This window comes from Pogoniulus pusillus, chromosome 9 (genome assembly GCF_015220805.1).
Source record: "Pogoniulus pusillus isolate bPogPus1 chromosome 9, bPogPus1.pri, whole genome shotgun sequence".
Taxonomy (NCBI): domain Eukaryota; kingdom Metazoa; phylum Chordata; class Aves; order Piciformes; family Lybiidae; genus Pogoniulus; species Pogoniulus pusillus.
Window position 1 is genome coordinate 23,050,209 of NC_087272.1, and position 23,818 is coordinate 23,074,026.

Here is a 23,818-nt window from a genome sequence, read left to right on the forward strand (position 1 = left end):
TATTTACAACTTAGCACAATATATATACACAAATATATACAGTTATATACAAGTGAAAAGTAATACAGAAACACAATACCCCTCCCAGAAACCAGAGCCCCCAGGAGGGCTCTGTCCCAAACCCCAACCCTCCTCCCTCTTTCCTTCCCTTCAGAAATAACCAGGTCAATCCCTGTGTATCTCACATGATAAATCTGGAGATCTGAGGTGAGATGTCAAAAAAGATGACAAGGAGGTTAGAGGAAGAAAGGGGTTAGGTCAGATTAGAATTAAGGCAACCACAGAGACCAGACCACCAGAAAGAAAGAACAGAACAGAAGTGAGAGCTAACGGAGAAGTGTGTGAGGAGTGTCTTACCTATATAATGACTAGTTGCACTTCTCAGCAGAAGAATGGGTGATATAGGTTATTCTTGATCTTGATTTCTTTTTCTTTTCTCTCACAGCTAAAGATTTCATTTCTCTCAGTAAAATATTCCAATTAGCCTCAAACCAACACACATATCTATACAGCCAAGTTGTTTAAAGGCTAAATTGCCTCTCACACTTCTGCACCACTATTCGAACAGTTGATTCCTGTTATTGCCTCTCACACTTCTACACCACTATTCGAACAGTTGATTCCTGTTTCTTTCCACTTTTTTTTTTTCCAAAAATATTACTCTCTTGAATCTTTACATAATTCTATTCCAAATGTTTGTATTGCTATGTGGTTAAACTGTTGCTATTAATTGTGGTAATACAACAGGGTCATGTTAAAATAACCTCTGCTGAAGGTTACCATTTTAAAGGAATCAATTGAACATTGCTTGACTAGTCTACATGGACAAGAAGTTGTCCATGACTCTGTTAACACTAAGTAATTCATAGCATAGAAGTATGCTCAGTTTCCTGAAGAAAGTAATAAAAGCATGCCCCACACTACTGATTGTCTTACCTAATATTTACTAATATTTACAGAGTGTTTCTTTCATTTTTGCCACAGATTGTTCATGGTAATTATCTCAGAAATTTGCAGAGCATTTCTTTAAATAAACTCTTCCAACATGTGAGGTTGTACCTCTACTTTTCAACTACAAACAAGTAAGGAAATGAAAGGCTGCACTTTGTTCTTCCTGAATTTGACAGATTTGGGTTGGAAAAGAAATTGAGGGATTATTTCATGCTGAAATTAAAATTATTGGGAAGGAAATGAAGGAATTAATAGCAGAAGTTTAAGAAGATTAATACACTGGGCAAGAAAACTCAAAATTATTTTTTAATGTCAAAGGCAGTTCACAGAAATTGAATTATTTCTAGATTTTAGAGACTATACCCACTGAATTTCTACTCTTTAAAATCATTAAAATAAATTTGAACTGAGAAGCAATTTCAAAACAGAAAAGATATCAAAATATTAATTTAGAAACTACCATGTTCTCACTTAGTTTGTTTTCTTTCTTTTTAATTTTGGAAGTCTTAACTCAAAGTTGGTAGCTGATACTAATTCACAGACTAGTTTGCTCCTGCTGAAAATACTTCTCCTTTAGGAAGGGATTTTCATTAAAAGGCTTTCACTGAATCTGATTAGCTTATGAAGCAGCTTGCACCTTCAGAATGTTTTAACAGTAAATGTTAAACAGAATGTTTAACAGAATGTTTCTTAACAGTAAAACTTTTTCATACCAAGTTGATTTACAGATTGAGCACATTATAGACTGAGCACACACATTTCTTCCCCTTCTTATTGGAAAACAAACAGAGGCACCTTTAATCATTAAGGAATTTCTCAAAAAAAGGAGAAGAATTTACCAACAATTCTATTATAATTAATCTGCTGCACACAAGCATGCAAGACATTCTGCTGGCAACCTGATACATTTTCATAGCTAATGCACCTGAGAATATAAGAACACTATTAAGCTTCTTAAAGCTTGTTTGGTGCCCGTGTTTATAGTCATTGTTATTCTGTACCACACTTGGTGAAATTTTTAACATAACAACCTACGTGAAGCCAGAGTCTGTATTCTCCTGCTGCCTCTAGCTTGACCCAATTAGTTTGCAAAGCTTGGCAAAAACTCATCCCTTGACATTCTGGAATCAAAATCTGCTTCCAATACCACTGCATATATACTCAAGAAAGGCTGCTCATTTTAAAAGACTCTGAACTGCTATGATTAGATGTTGTCCTGCCTCCATTATGGAAACCAAAGACAAGAAACATTTCAGTCAATGCAATGATTAACTTACTAATTTACAGGAGTTCTTTACGTAAAATATAGCTCTATAAATCCTTAATCTTTTCACTTATAGCCATTGAAAATTTTTTCGTATCTGAAGGAAAAATAAAGCTGGCCATCCAGTCTCAAATAGTAGAGAAATGAATGACAGTTGTAAGAGAGGAAAACAAAAATAACAGCAGAACGGATAGACAAACAGTAAGAATTTCTGCAGAACAAGACCTCATTTTATAAAAACAGATGTCTGCTAATACTCAGACAGGACCTGCTAGGATTCATATGGTTTTCAGAGTCAAAGAGAGAATATAATCTAAAGACACTACAGGTCACCCTGCAATAAACTCCCTCTCCATGTTATCTGGAGACTTGTCAGGATTTTCATAGAAACATTTTAAGTTTCCAAGCAGTCAGAGCTGTGTAAGCAAAATATTAGATATGCCAAACTAATATTATACAAATCTGCCCATTACAAAAGAAAAAAGAAAGGAACTAAAGCACAATAGGGTACATCTATTTTGAGGAAAAGACAGTTTATAATTTCCTTTTAAAGCCTGCCTAGATTTATTAAAGGCCATTACTCTGAGTAGTAAAATTGAAATGATGTATCAAAAAAAGAATAGAGGTACTACTTAGAAGGGTGATTGAATTTTTAGTGATTCTACATTTTCAAAGAAAGAAAGTGAAGGAAAATTTTAAAAAAAGAAAAAATAGTGATGTTTCCCTTTGCAAAAGTGATTTTTAAAAATTCAGATATAGTGCTAGTTGGAGATCCAAAACACTCTAGCTCTCCTCCTTAAACCCATAGTTAAAAGTGAAGCTGAATAAACTGGTAGAGCTATTTCCTTCTGAAATTACTGGAGCTGATGGATGCAGCTGGATAATGCAGTGAATGTGCTGGATATTGGCATCCCGAGTTAAAGGTATAACAGAAAACTAAAGGGAAAAAATACCAAGAGTCAATGGGGAAAGAAGTTTTGATACAGGAGGACAGTATTTACCTGGTTTAAGCACTTTTTGTTGCTAAGAGCACTAAGTAAAACATAATATATGCTAAGCATGATGAGACCAAAAGCCAGCTACAGTTCCAAAGATGATATTCAATCTAAACATCCTCTCACACAGCTTGAGACCATTTCCTCTTGTCCTATCACTTGTTGCTTGGGAGAAAAGACTGACATTCACCTCTTTAGAACCTCCTTTCAGGTCTCTCCCCTCAGCCTCCTTTCCTCCCAGCTAAGCAACTTCAGTTCCTTCAGTATCCCCTCACAAGACTTGCACTCTAGACTCTTCACCAGCTTCATTCCCCTTCTTTGGACATGCTATAGAACCTCAATGTCTTGTAGAGAGGGCTCCAGAACTGAACACGTTATCAAGGTGTGGCCTCACCAGTGCTGATTGCTGAAAGTTAATAACTTCCCTTATTTATGATACAGGCCATGATACCATTAGTCTTCTTGGCCATCTGAGCACACTGCAGACTCATACTCAGCTGGCTTTTTGCCAACACCTCTAGGTCTTTTTCTGAGTGGCAGCTCTCAACCACTCTTCCCCAGACCTGTTGCATGGTATTAAAAGTAGTCAATAATAACTATAAAAAGATGTTAATACAAACAGCAAGTAAGATTTATTTTCCAGGACACACCACTTTAAAAAGTCTGTAAAGGAATGACAGGCTGTGTATTTTACACGGCATGTTGGAAAGATTAGCTTTTCCCTTACATTAAGACTGGAGGCTGCAAAAGTTGTTTCTCACAACTCTTATCATTCACACTGACTGGAAAGTTGTCCTGTTACTCGGGCCTAAACTACTTTGCTAACCTTATAAAATATAATCAGCTGAGACCCTCTCCCCAGGACCAGTCTCTGAGCCATATGTTATCTTCCTTAACTTGCTCTACAGTGACCCTATATATCAGACAGCAGAGTATTACGGACTTTCACAATCTCAGTTAAAGTAGTGAAGACTGCTGTGGTGTCCCAAGATGGTTTCAATTAGCTGTCATCAGTTAAGAAGTCATTTACCTCAAATAAGCAGTGCCAGAAGTATTCACCACCTGGCTGTAGCTGAAGGTAATACCAAATCTGAAAACTTACCAGGAAGAAACCTGAGAGTATGACGCTTAGCCGTTCCTACCATCAGCTCTGTGAGAGGCGTTGCTCTATTGCTTATGCTTTTCTACATTACTGATATAGTTTTGCATATGACTTTGCCAGCGTTTTAATTGCCCTGATTCAGCACATGAAATGCTTTGCAACTAGTATGCAGATCACATCTGCTTCGTAGCTTACCAACTAATCAGTAAACTGTAAGTGGGAAGGAGGTCCCAGAGTTTCTGTCTTTACTTTATGACTAAGAAGCATATCAGACGAAGTCCTGTGTTTTGTAAGGCTGGGTCTGATCCAACAACTAAAAGCTTATTAAATAAAATTAAAAGGGGTTGCCACTGGTAGCTGTACCAGTCTGGCTGCTTTTCTAGAAAATCCCAGTACCATAAGCTGCCATTAGATATTCACACTTAGCATTTGTCATACAGGGAAGAGCAGTTTCTTGTTGATCGCAGCTAAAATGGCCATACCTTTTTATTCACGAGTCATAGAAATAAACACATTTTTATCTGAAATGTTGCACATTAAGAATTCCTGATGCAAATATGGCACATTTATGTAGTTAGCTACAACCCTGTTCAGAATCACCATGTCACATTTTTCAGCCAACAGCCAATTTCAGTTCCCATCATTACAATACCCTGGCCCAGCTATCAGCAATGAAACAAAACCAGCTTAGTTTAAACAGTATTTAGCACCACACTGGTACCTGTCAAGAAGGTTGCTATGCAAAAAGCTGACTCTTCATTTCACTGATCAAATAGAAAATTGGCTCAAAATTAAGAGAACTGCTTTTTAACTTTCTAAAAATGTCTTTAAATTAAATGTAGATTGATTAAATATTTTAAAATTCATATCAGAAAACAGATATATTACTTTTCTTTTAACGTGTAAATAGAATACATTTTCAACAAAACTGTTTCCTTAGGAAAGGAAGGGAGGAAGACCTCACCCAAAAAGTTCAGCAATTTCAACTCGAATTTGCAAATACTTCTGACTGACATGAAAACAGAGGGTTTAGCTAACATTTTCAACAAAAGAAATTCATATGGTGTCGATTGTCATCACTGTAGCAAATTATTAGACTATGTCTGTTGAGTATGTGACCGACATGTTTTCTGTATTTGCAGCAAAGATCTGAGCACCATCATTCATAGTTACTCAATTTTAAAATAGCCTTGCATAATTTTAATGAAATAAGGAAATAGATTTATTTCTTAGAAAGTCAAGGCTGTTTTCTTGTTGTAGCACATAGATACCTATGAGAAAATGGAGCCTGGTTAAGCTGGATGCAAGACAGATAAACAAGAGTAAATGTAAATAGGAAACACAGAGAAAGATTAAATAAGGAAGGCCATGCAATATCCTCATTTTACAGAGAGTAAGCTGTGCCCCACAGGTTGAAAGACTTGAGATTCTGCCTGTGTTTGAGCTCTTAGCTGAATAAAATGCATCAAATAAAGCCCCAGGCAGGTAAAATAAAGTATGACATTCTGAAAGCCAGACTAGTGATCTAGAATTATAAACCTGATTTTGTGCTGTTATGCATATTCTATACTTGCAATTTGATTGTTTAAAGCACTGTAGTGCACTGCTTTTCAATATCTTTTCCAAGAGCAGCAATCATTAATATTTCTTCAGAACACTATACATCAACAATATTGCTGTCTCTGGAGTCCTGAGTATTTGGTTTGCTTGCTAAATGGAATTTGTTAACTTAGAGGAACATGATATGAATGCTGATAGCAGCTCAGTTGGTTAGAAGAGTTGTTCCACACTTACAAACTCCTGTAAATCTTTGCTGCATTCAAGTTGAAAAAAAAAAAATTGCTACAGGTCTGAATAGTTGCATTGCAACTACTTCTATAACTACTACTGTACGAACAGCAGTCTGACAGTATGGTTAGAGCTGCTGTGTTGAAGACCAGGATTAAACTGGTGCACATTTTCAGATTTCTTATTGTGCATTAATTAACATGTCGTCAAAAGGCCATAGGAAGCTGGAAAAAACCCAGTGCTGTTCTGAAACAAGAAACACTATAAATTGTTATAAATGCAAAGCGTAATGCTGAAACTTCAAAATATTCACCACAAATTTTGAAATTACCATTTTGAGTGGTTTTAAAAGCAGACAAAATACTTTCAATCCAGTATAAGGATGTTTGTAATTTATGTTTTCTGATAATCGATTGTGCTTAAATTTTTAGGAATAGATAGAAGCTGAAAGAAGTAAATAGCAAAATATTATACTTTTAAACTAAAGCACTTAGAATGGCACCTACGTCCCACAACACCTTATTCTTTGGCATTAAAACATAAACCAACATTTCAATGGACTTCAAAACAAAATAGCTTGGAAAAAACCCTCTAAACAAGTATTTACCCTGCTGAAAAAGCTGATAAGTGTTAAAAATGCAGGGGCTTATTATCATGGCTTTAATTAATTCTAATTATAAATTAATAAATATTTATATATGCCCATTGTTAGCAAACTGTTATATTTTTATAAGAATATTAACTTTTACATCAATTACAACTTATTGTCACTAATCACATAAAATGATTCAACATTTATAAACAGGCTGTCTTGCAGTAAGTCCCAGCAGTAATGTCCCCACTCATGGTATTTGGAATAAAATAACTGTGTAACAGCAGCCTACACATTGTGTGAGGGAATTTCTGGACCAGTACTGCAGACAAATATGTCTTCAATGTCTTTATATACATTAAAGATGTCTGTAAAACAGCTTCAAAATTATTTGTTTCTGTACCTCATGGCTTGTCAGGATAATGATTGCATAGTCCTCACTAAAATGGCTGAAAAAAAAGTAAGGCATCTTTCTATGATGCTGATTACTGTATATATCCTCATAATGAATATTTGTTAAAATATTTATCAAAGTAGTTCCCATAGAAGTTGTGATTTGTAAATGAACAGTTTTCAGAAAAATGGACTAACAGAACAAAAACGATGGTACAGGACGGATAGTCTTGCAGCAGTAAGAAGGAGAAGGTTGTTGGCTATAAGGTAGCCTCACCTCCTGTATAAAATGTGAGCATCAAAGATGGGATACAAATGTAATTTACTATATCATTATTTTTTATTCCTATTTAAAACCACAGATGGAAACCATAAAAGGTAGTCCCATGGACACAATTTTGTGCTAGTGCCTTGTTGGAGGCACATACTTTAACAGCTTATCAAAACAAGCCTGTCAGAGATATTGTTTGAAGACCTTATCAAGTCTTTGTCATGAATAAAGACAGTAATTATGCTTCATAAGGTGCAGTTACTGCCAAAGTCTGGCAAGCACCAAGTGATCTGACATTACATCGCTACTAACACCGATGAGTTTACACTAACTTTAGGGGGAATTCATTTCAAGCTCATAAAATCTATCACCAGTTTCAGTGGTTATTGAGATCAAGATTGAACATCTCTGGGAAGCCCACTGCTCTTGGGTGGCAGATACTTTCAAAACACTGCCTTTCCTGCCCTTTTATTTAGCATGGTTTGAAAGTAAATTCATAATTGTTAGCATGTGTTATATATTGCATTGCCACAGTCAGTAATTCACAGCTTGAAACTACACCTCTGAGATATTCAATTGAAATACCCATTTTAGAGATGACTAAGCTACACTTACATGAAAAGGGTTATGTGAACTAAGTAACATGTACACGTAATAGTGTAAGAGCAGGCCTGCTGAAATACTCTTACTAGAAACATGATACCATGACAGTGAACAATTCTGACATTTGTATAGTAGTTTGCATGAAGAAAACATAAATCAAACAAAAAAGCACAAGTTGAGGGCAAATATTAATACATCTGGTAAAAAATAGCTACTCTTTATCAGCTACATTTTCCTAAATCATTATTATTGCACACCTTTCATTTTGGGAATATTCAGCTGTCTAATATCCCATAAGATCAAGGAAAAAGAAGGAAGTTCATAGACTTAAGAGCTAATTATGTTACCAGTTAATTTCAGAATTGATGTATGCTACTTAATAATGCTTTTGCCTGCACAAATCTTCAGAATTGGCATCCATTTCCATGAGCATTTAAAATGTGTTCCTTTAGTGACTATTTGCAGTCTTTCAGAAAGCAAGACTTCAAAGAATAACAATTTATCTTGGATGTTGTATATCTTTTTGCAATAAATTTGAGTAATATTGTGATGTTTTTTGTTATGTTGTTGAAAATAATCACTTAATGAAGAGTTAATATAGTCGTGCACATACATACATGCATATATATATACACATCTAAGTCATTATGACATACATAGTCCATATAAATCACTTATGTGTGATAGTTTTGATGTTAAATTATAGAAAAAATATTATAGTGTTTTATAGTAATATAATGCCAAAATTACATTAGTATATATGTATATATGTACACTAAGGTATATACACATATACATATATACAAGTGCAGATGTATATGCACACATACATATATAATGATTTGTGTGTTTATATATATATATACATATATGCTAACTTTAAGCTACTCATGAAATTTTCTTATATCTTCTGTTGATTAGTTAATCACTTACTAGACAACCACTGAGCTTTTTATGGGGAAGAGTACCTTTCTTTAAGGAACTATAGTTTAAATGTTATCCATGAAAAGCACACTTAATAAATTTCAGCATGCAAGGTGAAAATACAGCAAGCCAGCGTATCACATAGCACTATTATTTGACCTCAGACATATTTCTGCTCTGTGAGCAGCTAAAACGAATGGATTATTCAGGTATGAGGAATATATATGTCTTCCCAATGCTAGATGAAATTTTCTTCCTTTGTCTATTTTTCAGAAAATGCGGGGAAATACATATTTCATTTTAATCCTCTTTTTTTTTTCCCTCTTATATACACAGATGGAGCAAATATGGTATCTCTACACTGCACCTGCATATATATAAATACCAAGGAACTGTTTTAGCGTTTTCTAAATGATAACTGCAGACTCAAGAGCTCCTGCTGAGGAGAGATTCATTTACTTTTTCGTGATAAAAGACAGGTTAAGCTGAGTTAAGATATCTCTTTCCGAAAGTCACGTACAAAGCTCTGAATGTTTCTAGAGTTATCTGAACCACTTCCAGCATATATAGGAACTGATGCTTGAGTATTTCATTTTAGTTTGTCTCCTGTCCCTTCCTCTGCAGAAGCGACATTTCTCTCCAGCATGGAAGTGTAGAGCTGAAGACAAATGATTACAACTTCTAAGTCCTGCTTTTCCTTTGATCATCATTTTTGGTATTCTAAATACTTCGTGTGACAGAGTAAGAAAACACACTGCATATACTAGGTTAAGAAAATTAGTCACAGAACAGTTATTTTTAAAATAAAGAGCACAAGGGTATTTTTCAAATTAAAAAATATTAAACTTCTTTGAACAGCTTTGCAACTGGAAGTGCAGATTCTGCCTGAAGCTGTTACCAAAGACTATGGATAAATGCTGAAAGTGTTCTTTAATGTCATTCAACAGAATCTTTCTTACAATCAGTTAAAATATCTCTGTCCTAACACATGCGGCTACTGGTTGGGGGGGGGGGGTGGTGTTGGGGTGAGTTTGTTTGTTTGTGGGTTTGACTTGAAAGTTAATGAGGAGGGGAAAAAAGACACAGGAATAAAATGCAAAAAGTAAATACTCTGTCCTCTTGTATTATTGGTGGGTAGCATAGTGAAATTAGCCTTTAGTGGCATAATATGACACCTTGCACATTCATCTTTTTTATTCAATACAGAAAGAAAAATATATTGATCTAGTGAGGTGCAAACTGCTTTTATTTTAATATGGGAAATGTAATTTTTTTAATGCAGCATTTTCAGAAAGGAAACATGTTAAAACAAGTGGAAAATAAGAGAACAAATAAGCTGCTTTTTACTTTTGCTAGGGTTGATACTATTTCATTTCACAATAATGTACCTAGCATGTTTTTCTCAGTTTGGTTCACTTCAGACAGGTAAATTGTAACTCATTTTAGAGTTCTCATTAGCCTTTTATTCCCTTGAAAGAAACCATACTCTATCCATTATTCATTAGGGAGAGCAAATCTTTACAGCAGCCACATAGGCTGTGGTATCACAAAACTACTTAAAATTCTATGCCTTCTTTCTCCGTTTCTGCTGAATTCAGTTCTGGTCTAATCTCCATGTATAATGCAATATTTCTGGCTAATTCAGATATTGCAATACTGGAGGAAATATTTATTCTTTACTTCATTAATGCTGACTAAAATATCCTCCCTTTTATTTATCAAATGCTTGTAGTTCATTCTCAGTATGACAGCCTTTTTTTTTTCTTTTATGTGTGTGTTTTAAACATGTACACAATCATATGCAGTGGAAGACTGAATCGAATAGCTTATTGATCCTCACACCTGTTTGCCTCCTCTAGTTAGTTCTTTTTCCCACACATCTGTTTTATATGCACCCTAGTAGTTTTCACTACTGGTGAAAACTATTGCTTTGCTATTTACTACTGCTTTCCTCAGTTTTCTACCAGCTGACATATTATACTTTATTGGGGAAAATGACCAATTCTTCTTACATATGCATCAGGTGACACCCATTTGACAAGCTGTATTGAAAAGAGCATAGGTTGTGAGCTAGCACAATAATCCAACTAGTTTCTTGAGTCTTTGATTCTGCCTCTCTATCCTTTACATGTTTCTTCCAAACAATGTAATACAAGATGATGCAAACCGTGTGGTTCAGAGAATGGCCACTACACAGAGACACAGAACTTCATTTCATTCGTGACTGGGCCACCGACCAGTCACTTCTTTCTGTTTTATTCTCTCTCAAAAGCACTCAGTGCTTTTGCTTGTCATTTCTGCTTAGCCCATAACTAAGAACATCAGTGCTGTCATTTGCTAGGTACATATTCAAACACTAGCAAAATCCTCATCACGCTAGGGAAACCCAGAGACTATAGATAGATAGCTAGATATATTTAAAATAACACAAGGCTTTTTTAGTTACTGATTTTTACCTCATGTGTTACCTCTAATCAGCTTAGTTACTGATTTTATTTGTGCTGGTACCACACAGCCTCCTTCCCCCTAGCAAAGACGTGAGGGAAAGCAACACACAAAAGAAACCCCTCTGCACTGAGAAAGAGTTGAGATAAAAAGGCTTTACCTTAAACGAATTAATATAATGCAGAATTACATTGGCCTGTTTGCAAAAAAAAGGGCAATAAAATGCAGAATTAGCAACAGAAGACAGCCACATACCCTCCCTTCTTTCTCCCATCCTGGCCCACAGTCAAATCCAGCAGAATGGAACCACCCCCCAAAACCCAGAAACCAAAGGCAGGAACTGGACCAGGAAGCCTCTTGTGTTACAATCTGAACTTCAAGCCCTATAATACTTTGCTCCAGTCAGCACTGTCATTTTGAAGCTGAGGTGGCAGCAGTGTGGTATTGAATATCAGCAGCAGAATCAACTGAACCCATGACAATTTCTTCTCTCATGTTTCTTGTGGCTGTGCGGTTTCTGAGTACTTTTACTTCAGATCTTTTTAAATGTAGAACTTTAAGAAAGAAATAGGAACTCTTGGTGCTGCAGCCCTAAATCTGCTTATTTGCATTATTTCCACCTTTCAAATGACTCTGTCTTTGCCACATTCATTGCTGCTGGAGTACCGTGCATTCTTCCTGCCACTTTTGAAACCAAATATGCAGTCATAGGTGTCTTAAATTACAAAAGTTCCTCTTCAGTCAGGAATACTTCTTTGGTTGTTATGAAACTCAGATTTTCATACCATTCTTTTTTAACACTGACATTTTTATTGTTACTTCTATTTGTAGTAGTTTTTTCTTCTTTTTGATCTCTGAGTGAATAAAAACTTTCAAAAAGAAGAAAAAAAACTATATCTAAGAGGCCACAGGAACTGTTTTCATGGGCTGAGTTGAACCTGATGATGATATTCAATACCATGCTGCCATAATGTCAGCTTCAAAACAAAAGTGCTGACTAGAGCAAAGTATTGTAGGGGTTGAAGTTCAGATTGTAACATGAGAGGCTTCCTATTACAGTGTTTTTTTCCAGCTTTGGGATGTTGGTCATTTCTGCTAGACTGGCTTCTGCATGCTTGGGCATGGGAAAACAATTTTATTGCTGGCTTCTCCTGCTGCTTCTGCATTTTGCTTTGTGTTTCCTGCAAATTATCTGATTCACATTCTAACTAGTATGAGAATGTGTAACCAGGATCCAAGACTTTCATTTTACCTGTGCTATCTTCAGAGCTTTGAGTATGGGACTGGAAAGGAAGCTCTTGAACTGAGACAAATTGTTAGTATTCTTATTTTGCAGAAGAAAGATTTTTGTATTAAATATACAGACACTCGTGTATACTAAATGTCACTAGAGATGGCATAATATTTCTATTACTAACGCTAACTTATCTGAGGGACACAGTGGGGTCATGAGCAAAGCACTGGAATGGTGAAAATAAGCTTTAAGTATTTCAAGAATGGGTTAAAGAGAGAGAGTGACCATTTCCACAGGAAATTATTTTACCTTTACTACTGTGTCTCTGACAAAAGTTCTCTGTCCTAACATAACTGATTGTCCTCCCTTCCTTCCATACTGCAGTTGTTTCTCCCTTTCTCCATCCTACTGTTCACTTCAGACTTCAATAAATGTGATATGAGAAACTAAAATTCTACCATGAAGTCAATGAAAACTGAAATTGTTGCCTTGATACTTGACTAAAAAAGTAACCCTTGTGTATTCCAGTTAAAGGTTTTTTTAATACTATATAATCCCAAATAATGGATACAGTATTTTATGCTATCGCTGTTTGCTATATTAATATTAAAATTCAGTGGCTGGGGGTGGCGAGAGTTCAGAATACTAACATTAAGAAATTATATGTTTTTATAAAATATCAACTTGCTTCAGTGAATTTCCCCTCCACAGCAATACCTCACATTCTCAAACACTCTATGAGGAAATTTTCTAACTGACAAGGCATCTAAATGTTAAACTTAAATATTGTATATCTAAATTATGTAATGAGCTAATCAGTATCCATCCAAGAATCTAAATTTCGCTGCCAGCCTTTTGACTCATAATTAATGATCTTGGGAACTAAAACAAATCAGTTCTGAAAATTTTATTGAATTGTACCAAAAGTAATCTTCATTATCATTCATATTTTGGAAGAATATCATACAGCAGTCATAAAAAAAAATTGTTTTATTATTTTCTGAGGTTCATGAGAAATGTAAATCTCAAGAACTGTGTATAATATGAAACACATCCAAGTTTTCTATTTGTGATGATCCTTCCAGAAGCAATAATTAAAATTGAAGACTGCATGAAAAGAGTATTTTAAAACTCCTAAGCATTCATAACATTTCTTTCATTTTCTTATTCTTTTTTTCCAAGTAAAACATGTGTATTTCTTCTCATCTAAGATAACTTTTACTGCAGTAGGGAATGCCTTCCAAAAGTCTGGCAGTGCTGAAGTGCTGCCATAGAGCAGCACCATTTAAATTTTCTGTATTTCAATGTGACCAGGTGAAAACTAGGGAAAGTGTTCCAAAATATTTAAATATATCATAAAATAGTTATTTGTATTTTTATTATAGATTAACCTATGAAATAGAAATTTGGCTTAACAGTGGCTATCTTGGTAGGCCCACAATGCCATCTTGTGGCTGTTCTGGGCTGGTAATCACTGATAGTTCAGTGATCAACATGATGAAAATTTCTACTGAGTTTCCTGGAAATCTTTCATGCATGAACAGCAAAGCTAACTTTGGCGAAGAGTTGGTATAAGACAACTGCCTGTGACAGTGGTGCCTGATCTTTTTAGCTCACAAACAGTTGTTCTAGCTGCTCCACATTGGTGTCAGTGGAAGATTAACTGATTCAATTTTCATACAATCCATCTCCTGTCAAAGTGGCTACACTACATTGTGAGTGTGACAGCTGAAAAACTTGAAGCTTTCAAAACCCAATAGGTGAGTTTGAATTTTCCACATTAGGAAGACAGAAATTAAACCTCAGAGAGCGATTTCTGAAGGTCCAGAATAAAACCTTTTGCACAATCTCCAGAAAGTTCTCACTCTGTTTTGTTCTTCTATTGTTTGGAATGGATGGTTGTTATGTTGCCTGGCTAGCTGTGCTTTTTTGTTTTCCATTTCCAGTCCCCAAGAATTTTGATCAGGTATCCATTCTAATTCACTCTCTTTCTGCAAATATAGATTGCAATACAATTTATATACAATTTTTGAGTATCCTGATTTGAACTAGAACAGAAACAAGTCTGTTTTGTGATTTGGCTTTTTTCCTAGGTTTCTTCTAAGTGACTTCACTTTCTGAAGTTAATGGCATAATTAGCAGACAGTGTCTGCTTCTAGAAGTGATAACACCTGATGCTTATAGTTACTACCAAGCATAGGTAGGCAGAAAGGCATGTGCTTATATTTGTTCCTATGGAGACCAAGGCAAAACTGCTAAATCCTGTTTACTACATCGAGGTCCAGTAAGCAAGAGGTCATACTTGCAGGAAGAAGCAGACAGAACAGGTGACCCTAAACTGACCGATGAGGTATTGCTTTCCAGATATGTCACATTCAGTATTTAGCTGAGGGATCATGAGGGTCAGGTTTCTTCTTCAAGGCCAGCAGGAAGCATGGGAAACACACAGTAGCTGAATTTCCCCCAAAAAATATTGTGAAGTGAGATTTGTGCTTTAGTTCTAACATGGAATTTAACCTCATGCTTGGTAGGAAGTTAGAATTTTTCAATATATTACTAGCATGCAATTGATTGACTAGAAATTGACAGTGTTAAGAATGTCTGCTAACATGGTTCAAGTATACCAGTAGGCAGTGTACAGTTAAAGCACAGGCTTGAAAATCTTCAGAAAAGAAAAAACTTTCTGGTTATGAGTAATCCAGTTTCTATTAGCTGCTTACTCAAGCTGATCAGAAGCACCCACATATACTAGTGAATTACACCAAATCATAGAAACAGAATCCAATGTGTTGGAAGGGACCTGCAGAGGTCTTCTAGTTCAAACTTCTGCTCAAAGAAGGTAAAGTTGAAGGGGGTTGCTCAGAATATGTCCAATGATGAAGATTCTACAGCCTTTCTGGACCCTCTGTTTTGTTTTTTAACAATGTTTCCTCAAAGAAAAAGAAAGTCTTCTTATTGTGGAATTTAACTTAAATTTTCCTGTTTATTCTATTTCTGCTAAAATGTAGAAGCTCACAAGTTAATGAATGAAAAGTTATATATGCTTCTCACCAAGTTACAGCTACGCTACTTTTTGTTAATTTACTTTAAACAGCATCCAAATCAGAATGAATACAGAGCAAAATTTGTCTAACTGCATTTGGAGATGCCTCAGAAATCTGCTGGCAATCTTCACAAAGGCATATGCCAGAAGGTGCCACTCCTGGCAGAGGTATGATACCAGCCGCCTCAGGCACTTGGATATTCCAAAGATTAACACTGTTGCATCTTGGTTCCCTAAGGACAGCAATCTGATATGCACCAGCAGATAAAAGGAATTCATTTGGAATTGCCTGATAAGGCAGAAAAAGGCCACCTTTTGCAGAGCAGCCTTATGCAGGGATTTTTTCAAACCATCCACATGCAGCCAGCCTCTTGACATAGACAAACAGGCACAAGCACAGCAAAGTCTTGTTTGATGGCAATTGTGCATATGTTGTTTTGGTTTGCCAGACAATAGATTGCTTCTGCCAGCTCACTGCCAGATGAATGCCAGCTGCCATCAATCAATTCTGTAGAAGTGCCTGGCTTTCCAAAGGAAGCTACTGAGAAGACCTTGGCAAAAATGTAGGCAGTCCTGGGCCTGCATTCCCCCCGGAAGTACCAGAACAAGACCAAAAGAGTACCATGTTGTTAAGGTGTTGAAAGTTAGAAGCAAGATTTACATGAAAGTATGGTTCCAGGTCCCACTGCAGTCATGAATAACAGGAGTACAGAAGCAGGAAAGAGTAAGGAACTGGACTACTCATACTCTGAAAGAAGGGAACTAATTACCATGTGTAGAAACTTCAAGGTAAACTGCATTTGGGTACACCTTACTTATCCAGTCTTTTCCTCAGTAACAATTGAGTGAAAGGCTTAAATTCACTTCCAACATTTAAAAAGAATAAGGAGGGAGTGTGTGTGTGTGTGTGGAAAGGAGGAAAAAAGAAAACACAATTTTTAAAAGGGAAGAGGTGGAAGAGAAGCCTAGATTTTCCCTGACACTAGGTAATTTCTACAGCTTTCTAAGAGTTAACACATTCTTCCTGTGCTTTCTCTTGAATCTAGCCAAGATTATGAATGTTGTATGCCTAGGCATGATGTTGAAAACTGCTATAGCAACATACCTGAGAAGGTAGAGCCTGTTTCTGGCATTTGTTGGTTGTGGATGGATTTTTGCTTCTGTTTATTAGTTAGTTAAACAAAAAAGGTATAATCTCAAGATTGCAAATGGAGAACATCTCAATTTCTTCCCCAGTTTTACAAAACACACACAAGTTTAAGAGATTTCAAATATTATCACACCCTCCAGAGGAGGCCTACCTATAGTCTAGAATTCAAAGCTTCTCTCCAACATAGAAACTGACAAGTCCTTGTAAAGCAGTCCTGTATAGATCTACTGTAACAAAAGCCTTTATAAGTACCTGCACTCTAACATTTTGCTGAGATCTTACTCATCACATGAAGTTCCAAAAGGACTGAAATGGCTGGTGCAAAGTTGATGGGAACAGTGGAATTTTACAACCTCACCAAGCTTTCTTGTTGTAAGAGAATCTGTGCCAAGCCTAACACCAATTCATACAAAGGGAAAACAAAGCTGACTGCCCATCTTGGATAAATCCACCATTTCTTTTTTGTCTTCTCTTCATATAAACCTAACAAGCTAGCAGTGGGATCTCATGCTGTAACAACAGTCAACATAAAACCTGACTGAGGTTATTTTGGCTGACTCATAATCACACTGGAGAATAGGTGCAATGATCTGAGTCGAAATCTGTTGCTATAGATACCATGTCATGCCAGCTTCAAAATGAAACTACTGGCCGGAGCAAAGTACCACAGGGTTTGAACTTCAGATTGTAACATGAGAGGCTTCCTCTCAGGTGCTGCTTTTGGGTTCTGGGTTTGGGGTGTTGGCTCTTTTCCATGGTAGTGTCAGTGTGAGGGGCAGGAAAGTTGGGGGTTAGCTTTTTCTGGCCTCTGCTTGCTGCCACTTCTTTCTGTGCTTTTTCTGCAAATGGGCTAAGGTAATTGTGCATTATACTATTTCTTTTATATTAAACTCTATTTATCTCATCTCCTTATCTCAACCCAGAGGGTTTTTCTTGTATGTGTTACTTTTCCCTCTCTTAACATGCTCGGGAGGAAACAGGCAGGTTAACCCACTACAGTATGTTACCCATTTAAAATACCTCTGAGACTCAAAATACCATCATCACAAAATCACACCTACATCACCCAAGGGAATCTGCTTATTTTCTACACCTTCATTCTAATCTCTTAAGTGCAAACTGTAAATACTATATTAGGTCAGAATGCCCTTTTTCTTATCTACCTCGCTTCCCAGATGTTTGATATCATAATCTAAAATCAACCTTTAATAGAAAAGAGTGAATAATAGAATTCATTAGACTTTATTGCTATTGTCAGTTGTCCTGCAGTGCACAAACTATCCTTTAATTACTTTCTTGATTGCAACAAAATTGCACTTGTCTGTTGTAGCAAAGTTAATGACCCAATACTGTTCATGGAATTGCTAACAGCTAATAAAAGTGTTAAGTAATGTTTGCAATTAAATAGCTTCAGTTAATTTATTTGTGGTTTACTGATAAAAAAGTATTCTGCCATCTACAGTAAGCTTCCATTATAAGCAAGAATAGCAGAAATTGTATGGAAATGCAAGTTTTTAGTAGAATTGTCCAATATGGACCACGATTCAGAAGTTCAAGAGCAATGTTTTTAAAATCAAACACGTAAGATAAAGTCTTGACCATAGGCCTGATAAGTGTGAATACTAGCTACTAGAGACACATTATGGATTCAATATTGGACAAGCAATTTATAAGCAGCTTCAGAATAGAATACTGAAAGGGACATTTATGAGCTTAAAATATGCAGCAGACACTTGCAGTGTTATAAAGAAAAGAATATGAAAACAATTTAAAATTTAAGTCTATATGGCCTGAATCAAACATGTGGTGCTGCTTATGACTCGCACTTGAGTGTGTCCCTAGCAACCAGATAAAAGAACAGCCAATAGAAATGAACATAATATGTGACTAATACATGCAGGATGAACAGATGAGAAGTCACTGATCAGAATCTGCAACTCATATCTGTGCTGCTCTAACTCATTGTCACTTAATTGGTCACAAGTACTTATACCAGTCAGTACATGTCCTACCTACTCGATTATACTAGCGCAAAATAGTGGCGGGTAATTCTGGCATCAAGTAGAGTTTTGCTGATGGACTACTGATCATGCCAAGAGAGGTGTGAATGCCTTCCTGAGCTAGCCATACACTCGGGGGAAGTATATAGTGGCTCATTCCAACATGAGTATAATATCCAAGCAACCAACAAAATTACCTTGGAAGAAAGCAGAGGACTTGAGAAAGCTTCAATTTATGTGTTTCTCTCAGCAGCTGAAGAGGCTTCATGATGCCACATAATGGGAATCACATTTGTATTGTGATCCAATTGTGTGATGCAATAATGTCATAATATTGTACTTACACTGTGATTTCAATACATTGTACCATGTTGCTTAATTCTCTGTAGAGCTAGGCATCTTCAAATAAGTAAACGTACAGTCAACCTACCTGAAATCTGTGTGTGCAATTTGCAAACAGGGAAATGTGTGCAAGCCTCTTGGTTTGATTGCGGCACTGGATGCTTCTTGATTTCAGATATTGTCTGCAATATTTCTTCCACCTCTAGAGATAAGGTGTAACACAACACACAGTTAATGTGACTGATAGTGCACTGCTTCCAATACCAGGAGTTTTCTGATTCCTGTAGCACTTGATTATACCAGTGCTGCATTTCCTCAGAAATTACCAAAGGCATTTAAAATCTCTTTCAAACAAGTGAGTAAGCTCTGATATAATGTCTTTTCTGCAGTAAGAATACTAGCCAAACTAGGCAAAACATTCCAGTAAAAGAAGTCATTAATGCCATGAAAATATAAATCCTTTTATTGCTATTATATTTAGTTCATAATGTCCTGATCTGATCTGTTTTGTGTACTACATATTTTTTCATATTATTTTCTCTTATATTGTGCTGTATCAACCATTCTTGTTTGCATTTAGTGTGACAAGACAAACTTGATATTTTCATAAACCATCATATGGTTCAGTAATAAAACTAGAGTGTTGAAATTTAGATCCAGGATAATATGACACTGGGCAAATTAAGCATAAGATTAATTTTTTGATAAAACAAAGTGAAAAATGTTGAATTGGATTTTCTCAGGTCCAGTACTTAATATTCCCTAGGGTTATATTGTTTAAGTTATTAAAATAAGCTTCTATTTTTTTGTACGTTACTCTATCAAAAGTGTTTGTGTTTTCATTATTGTTTTATTTGAAACCTTGATTGTAAGATGAAATTTTACTTCCATCAGCTTTGTGAAGGACTACAAACTATAAAATGCTAAGTCTGTGCTAATCAAAGCTCTTGATATGAAATGTGACTTCATCTCCACCTTGTGGAAATTGTCTACATATGCTATTACTTATTTACAAAGAATGAATTTGTATGATTTGAACAACTCCCATAATGTAGCTGTAGTATGTTATATATCCAGAGATCCTCTTCAGTTCACTTTGTCATGGAGTTTGTAGCCCAACATTCAGAATAACCAGGAGAAAGAATTAGAGGGGGAAAAAGGAAATCACAGTACCAGAGCATGTAAAAATTCAAATTTAGATGTGCTCCAAAGACTATGCAATCTAAATTAGAAATTAATATAGAAATTAAGCTGACAAAAAGAAGATCTCAGAAGAACAGTTATTACATTAAACTGTATGATTCTACTTTATTTCTGAGCTGTATTTCCTGTCCATCCTCAAAGCAACTCACTGGTGCAGTGAATATTTCATTTATACAATAATTAATCAAACATATGGAGAAATTGTAAAAAATAAGTTATTACCTTGATCTGGAGGTAAGAGTTCTACAATCCAAATCTTGTTTAGCTGACAGCTCCCTTTCCTCCTATTTTCTTCTGGCACCAAAAATAAATTTTCCTCTGGCATGTAATGGTTAAATTAAGGCAGAGATGCAGACCTGGAGTGAATCATGGGATCATTGGATTTGATTCTTTGCTATTAAAAAAAAAACACAACAAAACAACCCCCAAAACAAATAAAGAAAAACACCCAAACAAACAACCAAGCCCTCCTCCCCCACCCCCCACCCCCAAAGAAAAAAAAACCTCATAGTATTATTTCGCTATCACTACTAGGGTCTGATTGAATATATATCAAGATTCTCCTTCTGTTTGACCTTTAAAAGGTTGTTAAGAATGGTTAAAAGGTGTTAAAGAAAATATTTACGTTAAAAATTTGGAGAACATATGTTTGTTTGTTTGAACATTTTCCAGTCTAAAGCCATGACAGCTAACACTGATAAAAGAATAAATAGGCAAAAGTTCACATTCCCTAGTGCTCACTGTTATAGACAAAAACCATATCCCTCCAGTTTTTGCTTGGCTTGGCTGAATATGCCAGTCTCTTCATTCCTTCTTTCCCATTTACCTGGTCATCTTTGAAACATTTCCATGCATTTGTATTAGGGTCACCTTCTCTGAACTACACACTGTTTTAGCCGAGACATTACACAAGGTACTTGTGACATCATATTAAAGATTTTGTCTCAAGTTAGCAGGACAGCAGCACCATATTTCAACAGAAACGCTGTCCACTCTGCTGCCTGCATTTGATATGTTCAGAAGAGATGGGGGTTTGCCTGAATTATTTTTTATTTCCTTACTCTGTTGGCAATTTCTTTTTAAATGGATGGAAGAGAAACCAGCAGTAGAAGGGGGTTTCATACTAATTTTCAGCTAATAAAATATCATACCGTTTTTCCCAATCTTTGCTTAGCATGGAATCAAATCCAATATATGTAGTAAATATGCTGTTTCTGAGTCTACGAAAGTGGAGTAATTTTGCTAAATTTTTTTTTTTAAATTAGACTTAACATTTTTGTAAACATTGTATTTCTTTCTGCTATTCTCTACAAGTTATTTTTCCTTTCAAATTAGGGACAAATTAAAAACCAGCAAGCTAGGGACTGACATCCCTGTTTAATCTCCCAAGTAAAATCTCCTGTACTTGCTTAGGAGCTGTATCAGATACTAAGTACTCTTCCCTCATTTAAAGACTGCATAAAATACAGCATTACAAAACTAGCATCATACTGTCAGTAACTATTCCAGTCACTCTGTGCAAACAGGAGATGGCAGCAAGAGATATGGTCACCCTGCAGAACCCTCCTGCCCTCTAACAGATCAACACATGCTCCCAACTTGGTGTCATCTGCAAACTTACTGGTGGTGGACTCAATCCCCTCATCCAGATCATCAGTGAAGATATTAAACAGGACTGGACCCAGTACTGATCCCTGGAGCACACCACAGCGATTGGCCACCAACTGGATGTTGCACCATTCACCACCACTCTTTGGGCCTGGCCATCCAGCCAGTTCTTAAGCCAGCACAGAGTGCCCCTGTCCAAGGGCTGCCAGTTTGGCCAGGAGTTTTCTATGGCAAACGGCGTCAAAGGCCTTGCTGAATTCCAGGTGGACTACATCCACAACTTTCCCTATGTCATAGCAGGTCACCTGGTCATAAAAAGAGATCAAGTTGGTCAAGCAGGACCTACCCCTGCTAAATTATCTGGTGAGAGGAAATGCTGCATCAAGTGCAGGCTATGTGTGATGTATGTACAGGTTGTTCCTCCAGCTAGGATCCTGTGAGAGCCAGAAAAGCCACAGATGGACTTCCCTGTGTTATCTTCTTGCCAAGTATCTCAGGCTGGAGGGCTGAGACAGAAACAGCAGCAGCAGGGTTGGCTTTGTTGATTTCCCTGTGCTGAAGAGCCCCAGACACAACACTGACTATCAAGGGGTGTAAAATTAATTTCCCTATGTCTGATACCTTAGTGTCATTTTGCATGTTTTAGCATGTTTGATGCCCTTCAGAGGGATAACAGATGCAAGATACACTGTGTTTGACAACCCTTCCAGAGTATTAGGTGGAGGCCAGGAGAGCCTAAGGCATCTAAAATGATCATAAGTGTCATCCAGTCTATCCCTCTTTGTTTTTTAGGCTCTAGTGATAACACAACTTTTTCGTGAACAGCTGCTTGGCTAGCTCAATATCAAAGCAGCTTATCAGGCAACATCCATGCCTACACAAGGTAATACCACTTACTGCAATCCTTACCAAGGTGTCTCACAGTTGTCTCATGCTCCCATGGCTTTTGGACCAAGCACAGACCTGCTGCACATGAATTTAGAACCATGCTTGTTTTAAATGCCAGATAAGTTTTATGCACAGCTAGAGTTGTATCTATTGCTATTACCACTCATCTGTTTAATAAATGTATGCTTATTCTAGAAAGCAATAAAGTATTAGTAAAATATTAGCAGTCCTGTTTTCCCACCAAGTGAACTACACATCAAAAATAGCATTTTCATAAATTACATCTGTAATATAATTTTTTTTAAAATATGCAAATGAGTAGTATTTTGGGGAATTGATTCAGAGTATTATCTTGCAACAACAATTATATAAAATACCATCGCTAAAGCAGGCTGCAAAAATGGCTAAAAACAAACCAAATGAAAAAAACCCAAATCCTTTTAGAATAATAAGCAATGCCAAGCAATGAGATTCACCAGTGAAATCCTCTAATTATTCACTTTCTGCCAAGTTATCAATTATGACTAAGATTTAAGGAACAACTCTACCCATATATATATATATATATATATATATATAAAGACATATGTATGTAAAGGTTGTCCTTAAGCTACATTATAGAATAATTTCTAAATATAAAGAACTAGAAAGTAAACCGATTGGAACAACCTACTGAAAATGATTATTTAAAATGATACCTTCTCAAGGAGTCTGAGTAGATGCATCTTTCTGTTTTAAGCAGCTCTACCTCCAGATGTCAGTGTTCTACAAATTTCTGTAAGAGATTTACCGCGGTGCTCCTTTTCGACCATTTTCCTCACTGTCATTAAAAGCCACAAAATAATTCCTTACACGGATAATCTCCTTTTCTGTGGTTTGGAGGTTTTATTTGATATGTGAAAATACCTAAATGTAATGAGAAATAAGCATGAAAATCAACATGCTTTCGGTTTACCCCCAAAAGAGCTGAGTTTGTGGCATTTTCAAACAGTATTACAAAAACTAATGAATTTTTAAATTAT

The 23,818-nt window shown here is 36.1% G+C and overlaps 1 long non-coding RNA gene across 3 annotated transcripts in view; it reads right to left on the minus strand.

The window, feature by feature from the left end:
* Window positions 1-23,818, minus strand: part of LOC135178212 (uncharacterized) — a 72,734-nt gene that overhangs the window by 41,914 nt on the left and 7,002 nt on the right. For 2 of the 3 annotated variants that reach the window (XR_010303434.1, XR_010303430.1), the window contains exons 2-4: window positions 23,495-23,702; window positions 20,523-20,656; window positions 19,186-19,299 (exon numbers count right to left, since the gene is read on the minus strand). This is a non-coding gene — a long non-coding RNA (uncharacterized LOC135178212). Of the gene's footprint in view, window positions 1-19,185; window positions 19,300-20,522; window positions 20,657-21,921; window positions 22,192-23,494; window positions 23,703-23,818 lie in introns of those variants that run through there. The other variant, XR_010303433.1, reaches the window with a different exon arrangement.